Genomic DNA, 23,680 nt, shown 5'->3' with positions numbered 1-23,680 from the left:
AGAAGCAAAAGGCAAAGGAGAAAAGGAAAGATATACCTGTCTGGATGTAGAGTTCCAAAGAATAGCAAGGAGAGATAAGAAAGCCTTCCTAAGTGATCAATGCAAAGAAATAGAAGAAAACAACAGAATGGGAAAGACTAGAGATCGCTTCAAAAAATTAGAGATACCAAGGAAATATTTCATGCAAAGATGGGCACAATAAAGGACAGAAATGGTATAGACCTAACAGAAGCAGACAATATTAAGAGGCGGCAAGAATACACTGAAGAACTATACAAAAAAGATCTTCATGACCCAGATAACCATGATGGTGTGATCACTCACCTAGAGCCAGACATTCTGGAATTCGAAGTCAAGTGGGCCTTAGGAAGCATCACTATGAACAAAGCTAGTGGAGATGATGGAATTCCAGCTGAGCTATTTCAAATCCTAAAAGATGGTGCTGTGAAAGTGCTGTACTCAATATGCCAGCAAATTTGGAAAACTCAGCAGTGGCCACAGGACTGGAAAAGGTCAGATTTCATTCCAATCCCAAAGAAAGGCAGTGCCAAAGAATGTTCATACTACCGCACAATTGCACTCATCTCACATACTAGCAAAGTAATGCTCAAAATTCTCCAAGCCAGGCTTCAACAGTACATGAATTATGAATTTCAAGATGTTCAAGCTGGATTTAGAAAAGGCAGAGGAACCAGAGATCAAATTGCCAACATTCATTGGATCATAGAAAAAGCAAGAGAATTCCAGAAAAATATCTTCTTCTGCTTTGTTGATTACGCCAAAGCCTTTGATTGTGTGAATCATGACAAACTGAAAAATTCTTCAAGAGACTGGAATACCAGGCCACCTGACCTGCCTCCTGATAAGTCTGTATACAGGTCAAGAAGCAACAGTTAGACCTGGACGTGGAACAACAGACTGGTTCCAAATTGGGAAAGGAGTACATCAAGGCTGTATATTGTCACCCTGTTTAACTTATATGCAGTCTACATCATGTGAAATGCTGGGCTGGATGAAGCACAAGCTAGAATTAAGATTGCTGGAAGAAATACCAATAACCTCAGATATGCAGATGACACCACCCTTATGGCAGAAAGCAAAGAGGTCCTGAAGAATCTCTTGATGAAAGTGAAAGAGGAGAGTGAAAAAGTTGGCTCAAAACTCAACATTCAAAAAACAAAGATCATGGCATCTGGTCCTATCACTTCATGGCAAATAGATGGGGAAACAATTGGAACAGTGACAGGCTTTATTTTCTTGGGCTCCAAAATCACTGCAGATGGTGACTGCAGCCATGAAATTAAAAGATGCTTGCTCCTTGGAAGAAAAGCTATGACCAACCTAGACAGAATATTAAAAAGCAGAGACATTATTTTGCTGACAAAGGTCCGTCTAGTCAAGGCTGTGGTTTTTCCAGTAGTCATGTATGGGTGTGAGAGTTGGATCATAAAGAAAACTGAGCCCCAAAGAATTGATGCTTTTGAACTGCAGTGTTGGAGAAGACTCTTGAGAGAGTCCCTTGGACTGCAAGGAGATCCAACCAGTCCATCGTAAAGGAGATCAGTCCTGGGTGTTCATTGGAAGGACTGATGCTGATGCTGAAGTTCCAATACTTTGGCCACCTGATGTGAAGAACTGACTCATTTGAAAAGACCCTGGTGCTGGGAAAGATTGAAGGCAGGAGAAGAAGGGGATGACAGAAGATGAGATGGTTGGATGGCATCACCAACTTGATAGGAGTTGGTGATGGAGAGGGAAGCCTGGTGTGCTGCAGTCCATGGGATCTCAAAGAGTTGGACAGGACTGAGCGACTGAACTGAACTAATTACCTGATTGAAGAAAAATAACCTATTGTGAGCATTAGTCATTACTTTAGCTTTACCAAAGAGTACTTTTTAAAAAAGAAAGAAAAAAGCAAACCAGTATTCCTCTGACATGCATTTTCTGCATGACAGGTGCAGTTAGGCAATAGCATCACATGTCCAAAGATGAAACTGAATGCATAACAAAAGGTTAAAAGGTTCTCCAACAGATTCCCAAGAATGTTTGACATTTCCTTAATGACATAGGTGTTGGTTGAGCTTGCGAATGGGTATACAGAAAACTGGAAAACATAACTAGACAGATTTTGAACATAACAATAGATTTGGTTGCTGTGTTAAAATGAAAGCATTAAAATCAGGCCAAGGAGTGTAATAAAAAGATGTCCAATAATTTTGGTGAGGTTTACTTTGGATCAGAGTTCCAAGATAAATGATTTAGGTTTACAGAGCAACCAGATTTATAAGTCATTCCTATCCAGTTAGTCCAGATTCTCTTCAGTACATTTAATCTCCCAAAAGGTAAATGGAGGCACATAAAATTTGAGTAGGATCCTTTGTCTTTTTTTTTAAAATTCAATGCTGTCATAATCATCATTGAAAAAATGCTCTAAGATGGGTTACAAATGATTTTGAAGTGGAGACAGCTCTTTCCAAGTAGACAGTATTTTCTGATACGTGATGATACAGGCAGATGTATCATGCTACAGGATGAAGTGGTCATTTTTGTGGGATGGATTTTCTAAAGAACATTTTGAAATATTGGAGGTCTGGATTATTGTAAAACAAATTTACCCTCTCACAAATGAAACCTTTTGATCCCTGTAATTGCCAAATATGTAAGTTCTAATGAGGATATTAAGAGGTGTTTGAATTGTCTGGTTACTACGATAACCCTGTATACGAGACAGCAAAAGAGACACTGATGTATAGAACAGGCTTATGGACTCTGTGGGAGAGGGAGAGGGTGGGAAGATTTGGGAGAATGGCATTGAAACATGTGAAATGTCATGTATGAAATGAGATGCCAGTCCAGGTTCAATGCACGATGCTGGATGCTTGGGGCTGGTGCACTGGGACGACCCAGAGGGATGGTATGGGGAGGGAGGAGGGAGGAGGGTTCAGGATGGGGAACACATGTATAATTTTTTCTTTTAATTAAAATTGAATAAAAAAAGAAAAATGAATTGTCTGGTTACTAAAGAAAATTTTAAGAAAATTTCAAGTAAAATTCTGGATTGTTAAAAAAGTGCCAAAATTATTTTTCCATTTAAATTTACTATAGTATAATGAAACAGTCTGAACCTAAGGAAGCATAGATTACACTTGATTTGGCTTAGCAATGTTCTCTTTTGATTAAAAAATTAAAGTTAAAGTTTAAGGACATTTGGAAAGAAAATTCTTAGGTTTTTTGTCACTCAGCAACCTTGAGTTTAACAACCCTTTATGGTGCTAGTAAACACTTAATATTTGCAGTTGCCTTGTTAAATCAAGTTGAAAAAAGGCTGTGAGAGAATTCAAAACACTTCTGTATTCATCCATTTAAAATTTGCTACAGGCTTCACCTGGGTATCCATAGGATCATATTCTGAATTCTTTCAGCACCAGTCAACAGAAAAGACATATAGGTGACATTGGAAAGTTACTTTCTAGCCCTTGTGCAGATACTAACCTAGCCCAGCCTGAGACCTTCCCTGGAGATCAGATTGGATCAAACTGCACATCTGTCATTTGATAAGCTCAAGGTATCTCAAGCACTCAAGGAGAAACTGGAGGTTTCTAGAGTATCTTGGGTTACACACTTGGTTAGATAAGCCAATTCTAATTTCATTAACACCATTATTTCTGCATATATTTACAAGGTGGGGAAAGACTACAGCCTTCCAAATCTCTTTCATATAGAACTACTATAAAACTATTCTTATCATATAGAATTTGTTTTGAAGAGATACATATCAGAATTTGAAACAGTTAGGTAGCTCAGCATGTTTTCTTAGATTATAAAATGTCCCTGTGCTGGGAGGTAACAAACAAGTCTTCTGATTTTTCAGCAGGATAAACTTGAACACAGAGAGAAGAGGAGATTTGCTGATGGTCAACAGGGGATCTGCTGGGAAATAGGACTCTGTGCTCTGAACTTTGACTTGTGTACTTTCGCAACCTAATGACTGAAAATACAAGAGTGACCTGAATTGAAAAGAAGTGTGCAGAAGGTCACTTGCTGGAATTTCATCTTCATTATAGTGCCTCAGGTGTGAGAATGTAGTCATCCTATAAGGAACAGAGGCAGGATTCAGTACTGGGTATTAATAGAATCATATGGTTTCTCCCACCCCAGTACACAGACGAGCTCCCTTCATTTTAGTCTGTTTGGACAAGTATCTGAGTACAGTAGAGAAAGGGTCCATGTGCAGGTATTTTTAAAGTGATTCAATGATCTAACAAATGGAATTTCTCAGGCAATGTAATCCATTTATATGCTCCATTTTATTTTATTTTTTAATTTATTTTTTATTGAATTGCTTTATAGAATTTTGTTGTTTTCTGTCAAACCTCAACATGAATCAGCCATAGGTATACATATATCCCTCCCTTTTGAACCTCCCTCCCATCTCCCCCCCCCCATCTCACCCCTCTAAAGTCAATATACTGCCCTGGCTATAATGTAAGGAGAACTAAAAGGAAAGTAATTTCATAGTCATTGCTCAGGTGAAACTGTACTAGAAGAGGTAACAAAGCAATTAGATGCCTCCATGTGTGTGCAGTGACCATGTGCGTGTTTGAGACACCAAACTCTGCGAGCAGGGTGCTGCCAGTGATGCAGTTTTCAGAAATGATAAACACTTCTTGATAAAATTCCAAACGAAGCAAACTGAAATGATCTTTCGATTTAACAATATCTGCATTTCTGGAAGATTTAGCATACAGTAAAGTCAAGCACAAATGTGGCATTTTTATGTAAAATAGAATTGAGTTTCCAGGCTCTGATGATATGAAAAAGACCTTTTTTACTGACATAATTCTGGAACTTCTGAACTCGGTGAAGGATGTAGGACCACATACATCCCACACGTTGTAGGATGTCCAGTGTGCCCACGAAATGCCAGTGAAGTGACCCAGTCAGTGTGACAACTTGAAATGTTCCACCCAGTTCCACGATACCTGCTATGGAGTGGTACTGCTCCCACTCCCAGTGTTCATTTCTGCTGCTTTTGACGATTTGCCTACTTTTTCGAAGAAGGCACTCTGTCATACCGTCTCCTATCTTCTCCTCATTCGGTATTCTTGTGGATGGGAAGCTGGGAGAAGACTGTAGTTTGTCGTAATGGAGAGTATTTGACTTTAATTCATGAGGGGTGATGGGTCTCTACCTTTAATAATGCTTTTTATCCCAGAAAAAATCATTTGCCTGACCTCATCTTCTCCACAGTTATGCTGCTGCTGCTGCTAAGTCACTTCAGTCATGTCTGACTTGTGTGACCCCATAGACAGCAGCCCATGAGGCTCCCCCGTCCCTGGGATTCTCCAGGCAAGAACACTGGAGTGGGTTGCCATTTCCTTCTCCAGTGCTGGAGAGTACATTAAAAACTATTGTGAAAAAGGATTGTTAGTTGGAATTTTTCTTAGGAACAATTGAACTAATCAATATTATTAACTGTATAATTTCAAATCCTCAAACCACCTTCTTTAGGTTATCACACCGGAACCTATCTGGGACAGCTGAGTGTGACTGTGTAAACATACCGAGTATGGTGGTTTTTGACTAGTGTGTACCAGCAGTCACCTGATAGAGTAGAAACAGAATGAGCCATAACATAATAATAGTTATTTGTTATAATACTGTCCCAAATTACTGTTAATTGCATTGCATTTTGGATGCTTGGATGCGTTTTGGAACCTCATGAAGATGTGGTTCTCTGATGCCCAAACACCACCCCTGGTCCTCAGAGCCACATTTGTCTGGGGAGCCTGACCCAGTGCATTGGACTAGGTTGGCCATCAATCCCAAGCTGGCCACACAGGGGCTCCTCTTGAGTACTGAGCCAGAGAGAATGTAAGAAGAGAATGGAGAGAGAGAGAGAGAGAGAGAAGTACTCTGTGTGGTAGGGTTGAGTGCTAAGGCTCACATCAAGATGCTGGCGTGTTTTGTGCTTTCTGAGGGCTGAGGAAGGATCCATGCGAGGCCTCTCTCCTTGGCTTGTAGATGGCCATCTTCTTGTGTCTCTTCACATTGTCTCGCTTCTATTTGTGTCTCTGTGTCCAAATTTCCCCCTTGTATGAGGATATCAACTATATTGCATTAGAGCCCACCACAGTGATCTCATTTTAACCTGATTACCTGTATGAAGACCACATCCTCAAATAAAGTCACATTCTGAGGTACAGGCTTAGAATACTAACATATCTTTTTAGGGCAGACTCAATTCAACCCATAAGAAGTGCTCGAAACCAGTGTCCTACTGAGTGGACTGGGGAGCACAGGAAGTTGATTTGCAGGGAATAAAGCACAAACAGGATGTGGTAAGAAGTAACTTCATGGATTCCTGACAGGTCATTTCCAGTTTTCCTTGGCAGCCAGTTGTATTCTTAATGTTGGTTTCTATGAGTTGCCATTTTGGCTTTCTAATACATTCCCCTTGCTTAAGCTTATTTAAGCATGTTGGTGTTATTTTTAGTCAAGGGATGCTAACTAGCGGAGAACCAAACTGAGACAGTAGTGTACTACTCTAAGGAACTGGATACGACTCTGCTAGTCTTTGTGAAGCTGTTGCCGGTTAGATGGACTAGAAAAATGAAGCAGGAAGAAACACTAGAAGCCCGCTATAATGGAATCATGAGGTAATCAAGGGAAAGGTGAAAAAGAGCAAGTAGATATCAGTCCTTTTCAGGGTATCTTTTATTGTATGTTTTGGATTGAATGCTTGTTCATGGCTCTGCCCCATCCCCACCCCCATTTCTATGTTGGAAGCCTAACCCCCTAGTGTGATGGTTTTAAGAGGTGGGGCCATTGGGTGGTTAGGTCATAGGAGTGGAGCCCTCATGAAGGGAATTAGTGCCATTTTAGGAAGAGACATGAGAGCTTGTTTTCTGTCAGTTCTCTGTCATGTGAGGATTCAACAAAAAGACTACCATCTGCAAACCAGGAAGTAGGCTCTCACCAGACACCAGATCTGCCTGTTTCTGCTATCCCATCTATGATGTTTGTGTTATAGCAGCCCTTGTGGCTCAGACAGTAAAGAATCTGCCCACAGTGCAGGAGACACAGGTTTGATCCCTGGGTCGGGAAGATCTCTTGGAGAAGGGAATGGCAATCTACTCCAGTATTCTTGTCTGGAGAATTCCATGGACAGAGGAGGCTGGTGGGCTACAATCCATGGGATTACAAAGAGTCGGACACAACTGAGTGTGACTAACACACACACAGCCTAAGCTGACTAAGACACTGTGTAAACCTTTTATTTAATCAGGGTCTGAATTAAGGGCATGGATTAAAGAGATTCAAAGAAAGATGGAAAGTAAGAAATCAACATTGACTCTGAATTTTCTGTTTTAAGCTGTGAGGCTAGTAGGTTTGGTATTAACCAGTTAGATGGTGTTAACTTTCTGTTTGAGGAAGGATGTTAAGCTGTGATTTGAAAGTACAGAGATTGAGGGTCTTCAGCTTAATCAGATGAGGATTGCCAGGAAAGCAGCTGGGCATGGTAACTGCAGTGTGAGTGCTGGAACCATCATTGTAGAGTCCTTGTAATATGTTAGTTATGCTGTTTGAAGGTGCGTTGACTGAAAGAAATCACCAGAGAGAATCCCAGAAAGGGCCATGAATGAACATCACCAGTTTAGGGGCAATCAGAGGAGGAGGGTCAGCAAAGAAGAGCACAGTAGAGAAGTGGCCATCTGATATAATGATTGGCTTTAAACCGACTCAGTAAACATTTATTAGTATTATCAGCATAGTGGGTACAAAAGTTATGAAGTTCTATTGCTGGATGTTGAGGCAAGAACTGTGCATTGAAAAAGTGGAGGCAACAACATAGATTGTTCCTTCACAAATGCAAGAAGGGAAGACAATGACTGCTCAAGAGGAAGGTAGAACAGAAGGAATGTTTCCACATGAAGGGGGAAAGTTCCTCCAGAGATGTGCTACTTAAAATACCCATTATTCAGTGAGGCATGCAGTGTCTGGCTGAATGCTCTGTATGTGTCACCTAATTTACCCCTTCCACAAACCTCTTTGACTTTAGAAAGAGAAGTTAGTCAAGTTAAATCTGTATACCTCAAATTCACACAATGCATATGGAATTGAGTTAGTAAGGGAGTCCAGGTCTTTCTGACTCCATAGCCACCCCAATCCTCATGTCCACCCCCTGCCCAGAAGATGAATTCAAAGTGTTAGTTAAATACAACAAAATACAGAAAAGGAATTCAGGTCATCTCCTGGAATTTTAAGATGGGATTTGGCAGGCATACTACATTACTAAATTAAATGAACAATAATAGGTTAAAAAAATAAAATTGTATATGGCAGTAAGGGGCACAGAGTTCCTATTTGGTTTGGAAAAAAATTGTTCCAGGGTTAATTGTGTAAATGAAATAATAGGAATAGGAATTGCAGATTCATTTGGGTGGCAATTAGGAAAAAAATACCAGTTAATGGAAAACCAGACAAGCACTTTCAATAAAGGTCAGGAATATAATAAAGGTCACTTCTAAAAACAGATAACCAACTTAGATATAGTGTCAGGAAGCCATAAAGGCCTAAGTTTGAAACTAGACTAGGAGATGAGAAAGTCAAAGTTTATTGCAGAAAAATTAAGTAGGAAGGGTAGAGTGAAAGAGAACTCCCCCTCAAAAAAAGAGATGACTATCAAGAGATGAAAGAAGAAATTAATGAACCTAAGTTGTTCTCCACTGGTTAAGTCAAAATGTAAGTTTAATGTTAATTCATGACACCTCTTTTCTTGCATATATATAAGGGTCTGTGTAAAACATAGCCATGTAGTTCACAAATTGAGAAGTTATGTATCATATATTGTAGTGATGTCTACTAAATCACGTTCCCCTGCCTTCCTGACCCTGCACCCCCTGGTGCACCCCAGCACCTCTTACTCATCCTGTATCCTTAGTAGTATCCCCTGGTACACAGTGGTCCTCAGTAGATACCTGTTATTTCTGTGTGTTCTTTCATTTCCATTTGATATAGGAAAATTAAGAGTTGAAGGTCACGTAAGAGGATTTTAGGTACTTGATCAATGATTCACTAGCTCAGAAAAATAAATACTATTTTGTTTCTATACCTGGGGTTGGAAAACTAAGAAATGGGGAATAAGTTGATATAATTCAGTTGCATTAGATTTTTCGTATTATCAGAAATGTCTATTATCACTTGGCTTTTGATTACAAATCTGTATTTCTATTCATTCAGTTCAGTTCAGTCGCTCAGTTCGTGTCTGACTCTTTGCAACCCCATGAATTGCAGCATGCCAGGCCTCCCTGTCCATCACCAACTCCCAGAGTTCACTGAGACTCAAGTCCATCGAGTCAGTGATGCCATCCAGCCATCTCATCCTCTGTTGTTCCCTTCTCCTCCTGCCCCCAATCCCTCCCAGCATCAGAGTCTTTTCCAATGAGTCAACTCTTCACATGAGGTGGCCAAAGTACTGGAGTTTCAGCTTTAGCATCATTCCTTCCAAAGAAATCCCAGGGCTGATCTCTTTCAGAATGGACTGGTTGGATCTCCTTGCAGTCCAAGGGACTCTCAAGAGTCTTCTCCAACACCACAGTTCAAAAGCTTCAATTCTTCGGTGCTCAGCTTTTTCACAGTCCAACTCTCACATCCATACGTGACCACTAGAGAAACCATGGCCTTGACTAGACGGACCTTTGTTGGCAAAGTAATGTCTCTGTTTTTCAATATGCTATCTAGGTTGGTCATAACTTTCCTTCCAAGGAGTAAGCGTCTTTTAATTTCATGGCTGCAGTCACCATCTGTAGTGATTTTTGGAGCCCAGAAAAATAAAGTCTGACACTGTTTCCACTGTTTCCCCATCTATTTCCCATGAAGTAATGGGTATTCATTATCTTATTTTTAACCCAAGATGACCTGTTGGAAGACCTAACAGTTACTTTCCTATTTAAGAGTTAATTTTATCAAAGTGATGCCAGACTTTGTTACCCAAGAGAACAGTGTTGATTTTTTGAAACTTTAATTGAAAGATAACATGCATACAGGGAAGTGTATATACTGTTTTTTTAATAAGCAAATATCTTCTGCTTATTGAACAGGTTCACGGAGAGTTGGTTTGTCCTGCTTCTTGCGCTTTAATAGATCATAATGTTCATTTCTGGGTCCTCCTAATGTGTAGCTGCTAAAGAAAGCAAAAAGGGCAATGCAAATACTAAAATAAAATGAAAAAAGAATGTCATTTACATAGGACCTGCTGGGAGTATTGTATATTAGGTTTTTGTGTTCCACTCAGTGTTTGAAAGTCTTAACTTTTTGATTGGGAGGCTGCGTCTGCCTCTAGAAACTGTTTTTAAAGAGTTATCTCAGTGAGCTTTGAGCGTCTGTCCATAGATGCCCATCTTCCCCGCTTCAACCTCCATTGAATCGAGGTGAGAAACGGATGTGAGCTTAAAAACGTACTCAACCTCTTTACCCCTTTGGAGCAGTTCTGCTAAGTTAATTGCAGTGCACTCTTGGGGGTGTCCTTTTGTGGTGATGCTGATGCTTCCATGAACCTTGGCTATTTTGCCAAATTTATCATGTCTTTGTAATCTTAAACATATTAACAAATGAAACGCTGTTCGGTTTCTTCACTTGCTTTGAGGTATGTCATGATAGTTTAGCAGTCCACTTAGTCATCAAAATTCTATTTTGACTTGTCCACATAATCCTTTTAGTCTATTTTTAGATTAGGTGCTTTTCACATAGTTGATAAAAAAAGCTTTCATTTAAGAAATTGTTTCCACATGACCCCGGAGGCCTCCCATTGTAGTTTAACAGTAGTTGAGATGTTGCGTGATTTGTTTGAAACTGCAAAGTGGAGTCAGTGCTAGTGTACCGGCACCCTAGCTTTAGAGCTGGGAGGGTCTCTGGGTGCTAATTTAACCTCTTCTTTTTATTGTCAGTGCTGCCCAGAGAGTTGCAGCAACTTTTCCCAGCTGATTCCACTGGTCAGACAATGTATATTCTGACTCCTTGGCCCTGTTCTTTGCCTCTATCAGACTGACACTTGAATTCCTGAAGAGATTGAGATCTTTGCCAAAGAAATGCCTTTTAAGTTGCTTTGCAGGAAAGCTACAAAGAAAGAGGTACCTTTGTCCCTAATGTGTTTGGTTTAAGCTTTCAAAGTGACGTTTATGGCCTTTTTTTCTCTTTGGGGTTGGGAAGAAGGCAGTGTTGAAGGGAAGAAAGAGACTCAGAAATACTATTGTTGTTTAATCACTCAGTTGTGTCTGACTCTCTTGCGACCCTATGGACTGTAGCCCACCAGGCTCCTCTATCCTTGGGGATTCTCCAGGCAAGAATACTGAAGTGGATTGCCATTTCCCTCTCCAGGGGATCTTTCCAACCTAGGGGTAGAACTTTTATCTCCTGCAGATTTTTTACCACCGAGCCACCTGGGAAGCCCCCCAAATGTCTCTATTGCTACTTAAAATGAGGAGAAAGGTGGGCTCTGTTGGCGCTACCTTTGTCAGTTACAACAGATCCTGCAGCAGGTTCGTGTACAGATGATGTGGCCGCTAGGACCTGGGCAGCCTGTGGACCCTCGCTTTCTCTTATCTGTCTTCTCCATCAGGACTCATGGCTTTGCTTCCTCACCAGTTCTCAACCTTGTCTTTATGCTGGACTGTTCTTACACATTCAGTGTGCATAGGTACCTTTTCTGCTGATTAAAGAAATTCAGAAAGGAAAGAGAGAGAAATCTTTTAATATTCTATTCCAGAGTCCCCTATTGAAGTTGGTTCTTTTATATATTTATCTATATTTATATATCTTTGATTTTAAATATTTTTAGTATTTCTTTGGATATGGGCCATTTTTAAAGTCTTTGTTGAATTTATTATAATATTGCTTCTGTTTTTTTGTGGTTTTTTTTGGCATGTGGAATCTTATGGCTGCCCTGGTGGCTCAGACAGTAAAGAATCTGCCTGCAGTGCAGGAGACCTGGGTTTGATTCCTGGGTTGGGAAGATTCCCTGGAAGAAGGAATGGCTACCCACTCCAGTATTCTTGCCTGAAGAATCCCATGAACAGAGGAGCCTGGCGGGCTATAGTCCATGAGGTCACAAAGAGTGGGACACGACTGAGTGACTAACGCTTTCACTTTCATGAGGGATCTTAGCTCCCCAAACAGGGATCTAATCTGCATACCCTGCATTGGAAGGCAGTTATCCACTGGACTGTCAAGGAAGTCCCTATATATCTTTAATGTTAACTCTCTCCCTCTTTCTCATGTCTGTTCCTTTTTCTGACATACTCTGCTTAGAGACTATATGTATAAGAAGGGCTGAGTGAATATAATTTTGATAAATTGCTTTCGATTTCATGGATGTGACCGAGCTCCTTATGAAGATCACCCTTGGAGGTGTGTACCCTGTGCTGTGTAGGGTATCGCAATCTTGCCTTTAATACAGTGAACACCTGTGGTTTTGTGACTTCCAAAGACTCAAGACATGTAATGAAATGAGTCCCAAATTAGGGTGACTTCCAAGGACTCAAGACATGTAATGAAATGAGTCCCAAATTAGGGTCATGTGCTGGGTGGGTGGGATGGGGGAGTGGGGACTTAGTTCCTAAGAACCAGCCCTCTGCACCTGAACGGGCTTTGGAGAGCATGCTTTGTTCTAAGCACCTATTCCCCTCAAAGTAATATGTTTTTGTTTGTGAAAGTGGCCAAGAAAAAAAAAAAAAAAAAGCCACCTGTGATTTGTTGGTAAACTTAGGGACTCATTAAAATCTTGCTATGTAGCCTTTCCCTTATTAATGTCAGTGTGCTCAATACATGGTCCACGCATGATCAGTTCTTTGTCTATTGGCTTTGTCTTCCTGGGAAGCCAAACAGTGGTTCAGCTCTGGCTGCTGCTCCTTGGGAATCGTGTTGGATTCTGTAGATTTGGCCTTGGGCCCACATATCTGTAGAGTTAAAAGCTCCCTTGGTGATTCTGATGTTCAGCTATGGTTAAAACTCATTGAAATAGACTAGAGCATGCACTTCAAAAAGTTCAGGGAAAGTACAACCCTACTCTGAAAAGTCATTCTGCAGGAACAGGTAAGGAGGCAAAAGGGCACCTCCCCTCCCGCCCCCAAGAGCCAGGGAGTGATTTGAGAAGCCCAGCTGAACCGGCAGTCTCAGGGGCCACCAGAAGTTAAGTTTTTAGGGATTTAGCTCTGTTTAGGCTCCTTCTCCCAGTCCACATTTGATGCTCACCTTATCCTGGAATAGTCGTGAATGGGAGTCCATTCTCTGCTACCAAAGAACAAGTATACATGGTGCCTTAGGAAAGCTTTTTCTTGGTTCTATTGCCTGGAACCTGAGCAGCCAGCGCAGTGTGTTTCTCATGCTTTATTCCCATCCACCCTCCTTCCAGATAATAAATGTGATCAAATAAACTGAAATCCCCTCTCACCCCATCCTTGGAAATTTCCAGTATTCATTAGCATATCAAAGGCTGGGAAAGTCCTGTGGTTAACACAACAACAAAAAAACTTTTTAAAACTTAGAGTTAAATAAACTTATTTGCATTGGAAGAGACTTTTTACTCCTCTACCTACAATTGAACTTTTTTTTTTTTCCCCTTAACACCAGTTTGAGAAAGACTGGCCAAGTCACTTTTTGATTCAGTAATTTACTGAGGGTTAATTTCTGACAGCTGAAGCTCTTTTTAAAATCCCCTTTGAAGTTGGACTGAATTAACGAATGGAAGCCTTGCCAAAGCAGTTTACTAATTCATAACTATATCCCTCTGCCTTCTTTGTGTTGCTAAGTACTATAATCTTTGACCTGAAAGGAAGAATACTGCTAACAAGTAAATATTTAAAAGGCCCATGAAGTATAATGTGTATAATGTGCGTGAGTTTGTGCCTGGGGAACCCTTCTGCATGATGAAAGCAGTGACTTACTTTTCATCTCCTAAATAGGCTGTTGTTTTACAGTAGGTTGAAAGGAAGTATTTTAAGTGCTACGGGTTAGATTTTTTTTAATTTTTATTTTTAGATTTAGTTAGCCATTGGCCTCACTGATTTGAAGATGGTGTGTAATTCATAACTCCTGAGTGTGTTGGAACTCTGTATGAGTGAGTTAGCATTATTGTGAATGAATGAACTCTGTGCTACCAAAGATGACTTGGAACAGTGTGAGGAAACGGAAACGTGACTCACTGATGGATTTGAAGAGTACCTAGGGGACTCGCTAACTTCAGAGCCAGTGCTGAGGCGTGGTTTTAAAGCAGGGGGAACCTGGATGGGGCGAGGAAACTAGGGTTCCAGTCCCAGCAGTGCCTCTGACTGGCTGGTGACAGTGGCCGAATTTCTACACTTCTCAGCCTTCATTCTGTCCGTAAGGGGAAGCAGGAATTATTTGTTGCTAGGATAACTGCCAGCCTCAAGACTTGATGATTCTTTGAGTTCTACAGATTTTCTGGTTTGTGTGGAAGTGGGTGTGTATGTTTTAATGGCCTTCAGATGGGATTCATCAAAGCTCCATGAAACAAATCTTTATTTTTAAAATTTGAAGTGAATTGCTGTGACAGAGCATGGTCAGGGGAGTCCACAACAGAGAATGAGGAAGCAAGTAAACTTTGATTTATAAGGCTGTGGGCATCAGATTTCCTGTGGCTGTGGTATTTAGTATACAGAATGATGCATCTGTGATACTGTCAGAGAAAGGTTCATTATTGTCTACAGGCAGAAGTTTTGCTCTATCAGGATTTCTTTTCAAAAGCTGTAAAATAGCACCTTGCTACCCTGTTCAATATGCCTCACTATGTTTTAAAAAAAACTGAAGATCACCCTACTGAAATATATCCACAGACATTTTTGATTAAGAACAGCAGTCTGATCTTTAGCAACATAGTTTTTGCAGTTACTAGTGTATAAAAATAATCTTATGTCCTACTATGTTCATTGAATGAATTTCATGCAGGCTAGATTGATAGGTACATTGAAATATCAGCACTATGCGTGTTAGCAACTAGCTATGTATTCTTTAAAAGTGATAATCTGACATCTAATGTTTTGGAGAGAGGGGATAGCAAAATATCCTGAGGTTTCTAATTAATTATCTTTAATTTTGGCTATGCAAATACATCAATTGTCATGGAATAATAGTGGAAATAATTAACTGTCATGGAATAATTGAGATTGAGCAAGCTCTGGGAGTTGGGGATGGACAGGAAAGCCTGGTGTGCTGCAGTCCACGGGGTCGCAGAGTCAGACACGACTGAACAACTGAACTGACTAAATTGTGGGAAAAGCTTATATTTTCAAATGATAACTTTTAAAGTTAATTCATATCTTCAAGTTTCTGTAATTTTATCCCTTTTTTCCCCCAGCAGCTTAAACCACAATGTAATATTTTACTGCAGTGGATTTTTTTTTTTATAAAGTGGTACCAATAGTCTCTTACCTATTCTTTTCTAATTATATTTTGCAAATTGTTCTGTTCAAAAAGATACAGCTGACAGTAATCATTTCCCTTTATCGACAGTGTCCTACAGTGCTGTGCTTGATTCATAACCCCACTAGGTGGCGCTGTTATTATCCTTTGTTTTCTGTGTGTGGCTGGGTTCAGAGAGGCTTGCCCAAGATCAACTTGTCAATAAGTATGTGTTGAAATCAAGATCAGAATCTCTCTCTGCCTAATTCAGATATTTGTGCTGTCCCCCTCTCTGCGCTGTACCAGCATGTCTTGGGGTGGAGGGCAGGAAAGTGGTAAAACCTTACTTCATACATGATCTATTCAGTAGATTTCTACTGAACACCCACAGACTTAACATTCTTTTCAATTCCATCATTGGATCATTGGTGGACTGGAGAAGGGGCAGAGTGGCTGGTTAGACCTCAGTTACCTGTGGCAAAGTAAGAAATCCCATATCAGTTTCATGGTGCTTGTGAGTTCTTGGTGGGAAGTGTAAATAAATAAAATAGCTGCTTTGGAGGGGGGTGGTGGTGGTCAGAAATGATGCCACCGAGGAAGGGGCACTGAGTTGAATCTAGAAGGGGTCGGGTTGGACTCTGCTAGGGGGCCTAAAGCAGACTGAGAAGTCTGGGTTAGATTAGCCATGGTGGCTCCTGAGTAGTGAGGGCTGTGGTTCAAGGCTGACGTGACAGGACTTGGAGGCCAGACTGACCAGCTCAGATGGATCGAACTAACCTGGAAGCTGCGAGAATTTTCCTTAGGGCAAAAGGGAGAAGGGAAGAGGGACCTTGACTGTTGCTTTATTTTATTTTTAAAATTATTTATATATGACTGTGCTGGGTCTTCGTTGCTGCTCACCAGCTTTCTCTAATTACGGCAATCTGGGGCTACTCTTTAATTGTGGTGCATGGGCATCTCATTGCAGTAGCTTCTTGTTGCAGAGCACAGGCTCTGCAGTAGTTGTGGCCAACGATTTTAGTTGCCCTGTGGCTTGTGGAATCTTCCTGGACCAGGGATTGAACCCATGTCCCTTGCATTGCAAAGCAGATTAACCTCTGGACCATCAAGGAGGTCTGGCTCTTGCTTTATTTAAAAGGAGGTTATCTTTGAGTCTGGATATGAAGGTAGGAAGGAGTGAGGTTTAAAGGAAACGTAATGGTTTAGAACAACAGGGGCAATGTGCAGAGTAAGTGCAGAAACACTGTAGAAAGATGAGGGCCCAGTGGAGGTGGGCGGTCCAACTTGTGGTCAGGCTGTTTCCCCCTTTTACGAGGTGTTAGGGACTAACAGGATGAGAGTGAGCACCAAGCTACAGGGGGCCAAGGAGGAGGGAGGGCTTGAGGGTGGGGGAGGAGGGGATCGTCCTGACTCTAGACAGACCCTGTGCTGAGGAGCAGAGCATGGCGAGGGGAGAGGCATTTTATTGTTTGTCCATTTGAAGGAGAGAAAAGCAGGCTCTAGAAAAAGAGATTGGAAGTGCCAGGTAGCAAATGCATTCATGCTGCAGACGGTGGTCCAGGAGGCAGGAGTGAACCAGGAGAGGGAAGATGGGTTATGTGAAGGAGGTTTTGCAGTGAAAAGGAGAAACAGGGAGGTGGGGAGTTGGGGATGAGGAGTCTGGCAGGTCCCCACTGAAGGGGAGGCTTGCTGGGCAGCTGTGGGGGCCCCACCCTGTGCTGAGCAGTGAGGTTCATCAGCCTTACCCAGCCAGGTGTTGCCCACCCTGACCTGTAGCTCCCCTCCAGGCAGTGAGTTAGTACACAGCCAGTGACCCCCAAACTTGTCTGATAAGCCCCCCAGGTGCTTCCCTGGCTATTTCTTGTGAGGTTTCTGCATGTCTGGGATGGGGCCTTGGGGTCTGTATTTTAATAAACATCCTGCAGGCCATGCCAATAGGCAGGCAAGTTTGGGAAACACTGACATGGATTCTGCTGCTGCTGCTGCTAAGTCGCTTCAGTCGTGTCCAACTCTGTGCGACCCCAGAGATCGCAGCCCACCAGGCTCCCCGTCCCTGGGATTCTCCAGGCAAGAACACTGGAGTGGGTTGCCATTTCCTTCTCCAGTGCATGAAAGTGAAAAGTAAAAGTGAAGTCGCTCAGTCGTGTTCCACTCTTCGTGACCCCATGGACTGCAGCCTGCCAGGCTCCTCTGTCCATGGGATTTGCCAGGCAAGAGTACTGGAGTGGGGTGCCATTGCCTTCTCCAAAGGCTGGACAGTGTCCTCTGTGATATTTCTTCTTGAGCTCCACAAGCCATGGCTTGTGTAAGTACAAAGACACTTCAGAATTTTAACCTGTAAGTTATTGAAGTGAATGGATACTTGACTGTTTCCATCTTATAAAATACCCTCAGGTTTTTGAGTTTTATACAGGATTCTTTGTTCCTAAAAGTTTTGACCATGTCTGAGTACTACAAGTACTCGTCCTTGAATTTACCCAAGCCTAGGGCTTCTGGGATGACTCAGTGGTAAAGAATCCGCTTGCAGTGCAGGAGATGAGGGTTCAATCCCTGAGTCAGAAAGATCCCCTGGAGAAGGAAATGGCAACCCACTCCAGTATTCTTGCCTGGAAAACCCCATGGACAGAGAAGCCTGGCGTGTCCTAAGAGTTGGACGTGATATAGCACGCATACATCTACTTCTTGGGGCTTTACGGAAGATGGATTATTCTCTTCTGCCACCTGCTGGTCAACCACAGGCAAACCATATCGGGTTTTGACGGTGGCTCCAGCCTCAAGATTTCAAACATGATTTTCAGTAGAGCATAGTTGAAGCAAACACTCTTCTAATAAGGCCATCTGCTCTGAATTAAATCTTGTACACTTAATGTTGCAAATCTGACAAAGTTAATTTCCTCTTCTCTCTGGAGCCTTTTTTCCAGCCCAGGTGTTAAAAGACTAATAACAACAGCACATTCTGAGAGATCAGTTAACCTGTGTTAATCTCAGAAAGAATAGTTTTGTATGCCTCATGTCTATTTTATGGACAGATGATTCCGGCAATTCAAAACCACGGTGAAGACAGATGGGATTCAGGCTCCTGAGTGTTGGAAAGGTATGATCTTGGAAAATTTCTTTACCTTTTTTAAGAGCAGTTTATTTTCAGTGCAGTTGCATCGTCATCATGATCGTTATTTTAAACTGTGCCTGATTCTGGGTCCCGTCTTTGCCAATGACCTGACAGTTACTTTCTAAAAATGTTCTGGAGTATCTTAGCTAATGTCATAGTGTTGTACACAGCCTCTCCAGATTCTTTGTTTCCGCATCTGTAAGATGAAAGTGTGTGACAGAATAATCTCTGAGATCTCCTTTGGTCTCAGACTCCTGTAACTCAATCTGCATGAGTAGAAGACTTAGCTTTCCTAGTAACTGTGGAAGGCAGTGTCTGTTCTTGATCTTCAGATGGGTTCCCCCTCCCCACCACAGCCCCGAGGCCCTGTTAACACTGATGCTGTGTAGGAGCTTTGGAGGAGGCTAGCTTATGCTTTGCCTCTGATGCTCTTTTAAACATTTAAAAAAGTGTGAATTGGAAAAATGATAGGCTTCTTCATTTTATTGTTTCTTTAAATATTATCAGTTGAAACGCAGAGTTGGCATTTCACTTAGCTCTATCTGTGAACCAAAGGTAAACTTTCTCAAAGATGGGTGTTTCTTAATTCGAGGTAGGGGGCATATGTTACATAGAGCAAAATGTTTGATGGCCTAGCCTGCTCGGAGAGACACAGGATGGGTCAGGCCTATCAGAAACTGCGTTAGTGCCTTGATTCTCTACTGTGAGGGAGTATCAGAATCATCTTTTTATAAAAGATTCTTATCCAGTAGGTCACCTGTAGGTTGGATCTAGGGCTTTTTGTTTGGCACTTATGTTTTTAAAAAGTGAATACAGTTTCACCTGAGCCTGATCCACCCTGTGTTTCTTGGAGCAATGCTAGGCCGTCAGACATTCCGGGATGTTTAGGGTCCCAGACACTGTGCTCAACTCCGGACTCTGGATACTCACAGATGCTTACCAGTCATTCCCTCTGTCCTCACCCGCTTCCACCTTTACTAGGCTGGTGGCAAAACATTTTATTAGGCTATTGATTCCTTAATTATACTTAGTATGAGACTATGCCTTAGATGGTCAATTACATTTTAAACTTTCCTCACACTTCATTGTAGCCTCATTTTGTAAAGGGTATTTTTTCTGGGAATGGCTGAGCATAGCCTTACCTAACTCTGGTAATTTTTGAATGATGTCACTTCCTTAAGTGACACCGTTTGATCTGATCTTGTATATAGTCTGTAGCCTACTATAATTTCCTAGGGTCTGGCTAACCAGTATTGCACTATGTGATTAATTAAAGCTTATGTGACACTGTTAACTTTTTTTTCCTTATTTGGAATTGTAATTGCTTTTAGCCAAGCACTTTCTTATCAACTATGACCAATAATGTATATTTTATGAAACCATACAGTAACTGGTACTTTTTTTCTGTGTTCATTCCCCTGCCCTGGCAATAAACTAAACTTTAGAAAATGCTGGAACACATTTTGAGTGTGTGCATTCGTGTGCATATATGATGATGAACTTAGTTTACTTTTTAGCTATTTTAGACAACTGTCATTACTTAGGAGGTAAGGTAGCTACACCTGTGCTATTTTTGTAGTGTTTCCTTTTAACCTGTAAGGATTTCACGCTTTTCTTCAAGCCATTCATTGTCTCATATCATTTGGGAAGAGAAATGAGCCTAGCAACCATGAAGGTAAGCTCCGGGAGTTGGTGATGGACAGGGAAGCCTGGTGTGCTGCAGTCCATGCGGTCACAAGAGTGGGACACGACTGAGTGACTGAACTGAACCATGAAAGTGACGAAGGTGCAGTGCCTTGAGAATTCTGTCTGTAGGTGAAGCTGGCATGCTTGATGTTGAGTGAACTGTCTCTCTCATGGCAGTGTGGCCCTCTGTTGCAGCTCACCATCTCCTCCCTCTATATGCAGCCACAATCTTCATCTCTTGCTTCTGCACTTACCAGGCATCTGCACTTGAGTACTGGCCACCTCTACTTTAGGTCCCATAAGTCAACAGTTACCTCTTTGCTGCTGCTGCAGATGAAAATAACCTACCAATTATCAAGGGCTAATGTTGGGCTTCTATGGTGGCTCAGATGGTGAAGAATCTGCCTGTGATGCAGGAAACTGCAATGTGGGAGACCAGGGTTTGATCCCTGGGTCAGGAGGATCCCCTGGAGAAGGGAATGGCTACCCACTCCAATGTTCTTGCCTGGAGAATCCCATGGACAGAAGAGTCTGCCAGGCTACAGTGCATGCAGTCACAAAGAGTCGGACACGACTCAGGGACTGACACTTTCGCTTTTCACTAAGGATGCCAGTCAGTTTTCAGGATCCCTGGTGTCTTTGTCTTGCAGGGGGTTAAGCCTGAATGAGAACTGAGCGCGTCACTCACTCCGGGGCCTTTTGAGGAAGCCCTGTCGTAGTTGTCGGTGTGTTTCAAGGAAACAGCAGAGAGGCTGGGTTGGGAGGAGGGAGATTAGAAGGGGAAGTCTATGACTAACAGCTTCGTTTGTGCTGGCCAGTCTCTTTCCACCCACTCCAGTCTGCCATCAGTGGCAAGAGTCTAGTGTTTATTTTGTAGAAGTCCTTCATCCTTTATTGAAGTTCTTTTGATGGCGTTATCTTGGAGAAGCGTATTATAGAAACAAAAGTTCTCTTGATTTAACACATCCGTTTTGACCCTGGGAAACAGGTGTTTCAACCAAAAATTTCTAAATGTCTTAAGTGTCTTCTAGGCCATTTGTTTTCTGAATTTCTCCTTATCAAAGTCAGTTTATTACTTAAGACCCTGACAAATGTGCTTATACAGGGATGGCCAAAGTCTTCATCATCAGATTGAATTGTCCTTTTCTAAGAAGCCTTTTTACTTGGAGATTTTGATGACTATAAACACTGTTGAGCTGAATGAAGAGAAAATCTTATGAAGTCATCATTATATGCTTTATTATGTTTTCATGTGTTCCAGAAGGCTTAAATTTGTTAAGCTTTAAAAAAAAAAAAAAAACACTTAAGCAATGAGTAAAATTTTAATCGATGTAATGTAGAAGCTTAGAGATTGATTTTTAGACATACCCTGCTGTGAAGTGTTCCTTTAATGATCTAAACAAGATTGTAGGAAAATAATCAGGTGGACTGGTTCATGAGCAGTACCAAGTCCATGGTATCTTTACCTGCCATGCCTTTGGTTGCAGAGTGAGTGGAAAATTTTAAATATTAACTGTTTTCTTAAAAATAACTTTAAGAATGATTTACAATATAATTTATAAAAGTTAACACACAAAACAGTACTGTCTTGTTAATGACTATGCTAGTATGTAGAAAAAAATGGAAAATATGTCTGTGAATGATACACACCAAATTTAGAATGATATTACCACTGTAAGATGGGGAGAGGTCAAAATTTATCTGTACCACTCTATTTTTTAAAAACAAACACATATAGCCATATGTTAAGTATTAAATCTGTGTTGATTTCTCTCCTTTTCTCTAAGTCTAAAATAATTCTGCATGAGTATTAAACATTATATGATTAAAAAACTTATAGTCTATGTTTGGCATACAAATTACGGAAAAACAGAAACGGCAAAGTAAAAATATTAAAAATTTGTTATACTCTCTATCCTGCTTGTAATATCTACAGATAATTTTTCAGTATATCATCCTAGTCTGTTTTGTATTCATTTGGTATTATAACTATACTTGTGGTATAATGTTTGTGCATTTTTAGTGAAATCATGAGTAGAGATTTGAATTCTGCTTATTTACTTCAATTGTGGTGTAATGGTGTTGAGACTAGTGATTTCTGAACTGTAACATGCATGAGACTCATTTAAATGTGGATTCTTAGTTTCTTCTCCAGAGGTATGAACTAAATAAAATCTGGCAGTATGCATTTTAACAAGCCCTCCTGGCCTCCTAACTCCCCCCCCCCCCCCAATCTAAGTTGATTCTGATGCCAGAGTAATGCTGACAGGAATATTTTGGGAAACACTTGTTTGAACTATTGGTGCTTGAGTGCCATTCCTATTTAAATTAAAAAAAAAAAAAAAATCCAGGATCAACAAGCTATTGTCTAGGGGCCAGATACAGCCCACCATCTGTTTTTATAAATAAAGTTTTATTGAAACTCAACCAGCCTGATTTGTTTACATATTGTCTGGTTACTTTTTTTGCCACAATGGCAGAGTAGTTGGAAAAGAGCTGGAAAAACCTAATATATTTACTCTCTGGCTCTTTACGGAAAAAGCTTGCTGACCCCTACATTTTGTGTGGGAGAATATCAAAGACAGTCCAGTAATGAAACTCAGTTCAGTTCAGTCACTCAGTCATGTCTGACTCTTTTCGACCCCATGGACTGCAGCACGCCAGGCCTCCCTGTCCATCACCAACTCCAGAGTCCACCCAAACCCATGTCCATTGAGTCAGTGATGCCATCCAACTATCTCATCCTCTGTCATCCCCTTCTCCTCCTGCCCTCAATCTTTCCCAGCATCAGGGTCTTTTCCAATGAGCTAGTTCTTTGCATCAGGTGGCCAAAGTATTGGAGGTTCAGCTTCAGCATCAGTCCTTCCAATGAACACCTAGGACTTATCTCCTTTAGGATGGACTGGTAAACTGGCATATATTTAATAAGAAAGAATTGAATGTGATGACAAAGGGCATATAATGACCAGTTCAGTTTAACAAGCTTTGATTTAGCTCTTACTTTATGTCAGGTACTGTACACATGTTGGTCTTCCCGCTCGGGCAACTTACAGTTTTCCGTGGCAAATGCATGATTTTGGATGTGATGGAGGAAGAACAGCGTCTGTCTTCATGGGATGCGATGGGAACCTGGTAGAGACAGTAACTCAGTCTAATCCCTGAGGTCAGAAATGATGTCCTAGGAGTCTTTCACCCTCAGTAAAGTACCAGAAGATGCTTGTGGTAGAGGAGATTCAGAAATAAGCATTCCCTCCTCCTCACTTGGCTTCCCATGTGGATCAGTGGTAAAGCATCCACCTGCTAATGCAGGAGACACAGGGGATGTGGATTCGATCCCTGGATTGAAAAGAGCCCCTGGAGGAGGAAATGGCAACCCACTCCAGTATTCTTGCTTGAAAAATCCCATGGACAGAGGAGCCTGGTGGGAAATGGCAACACACTCCAGTATTCTTGCTTGAAAAATCCCAT

Source organism: Bos javanicus, chromosome 9 (assembly GCF_032452875.1).
Source record: "Bos javanicus breed banteng chromosome 9, ARS-OSU_banteng_1.0, whole genome shotgun sequence".
NCBI lineage: Eukaryota > Metazoa > Chordata > Mammalia > Artiodactyla > Bovidae > Bos > Bos javanicus.
Note: the sequence above shows the minus strand (reverse complement) of the source record.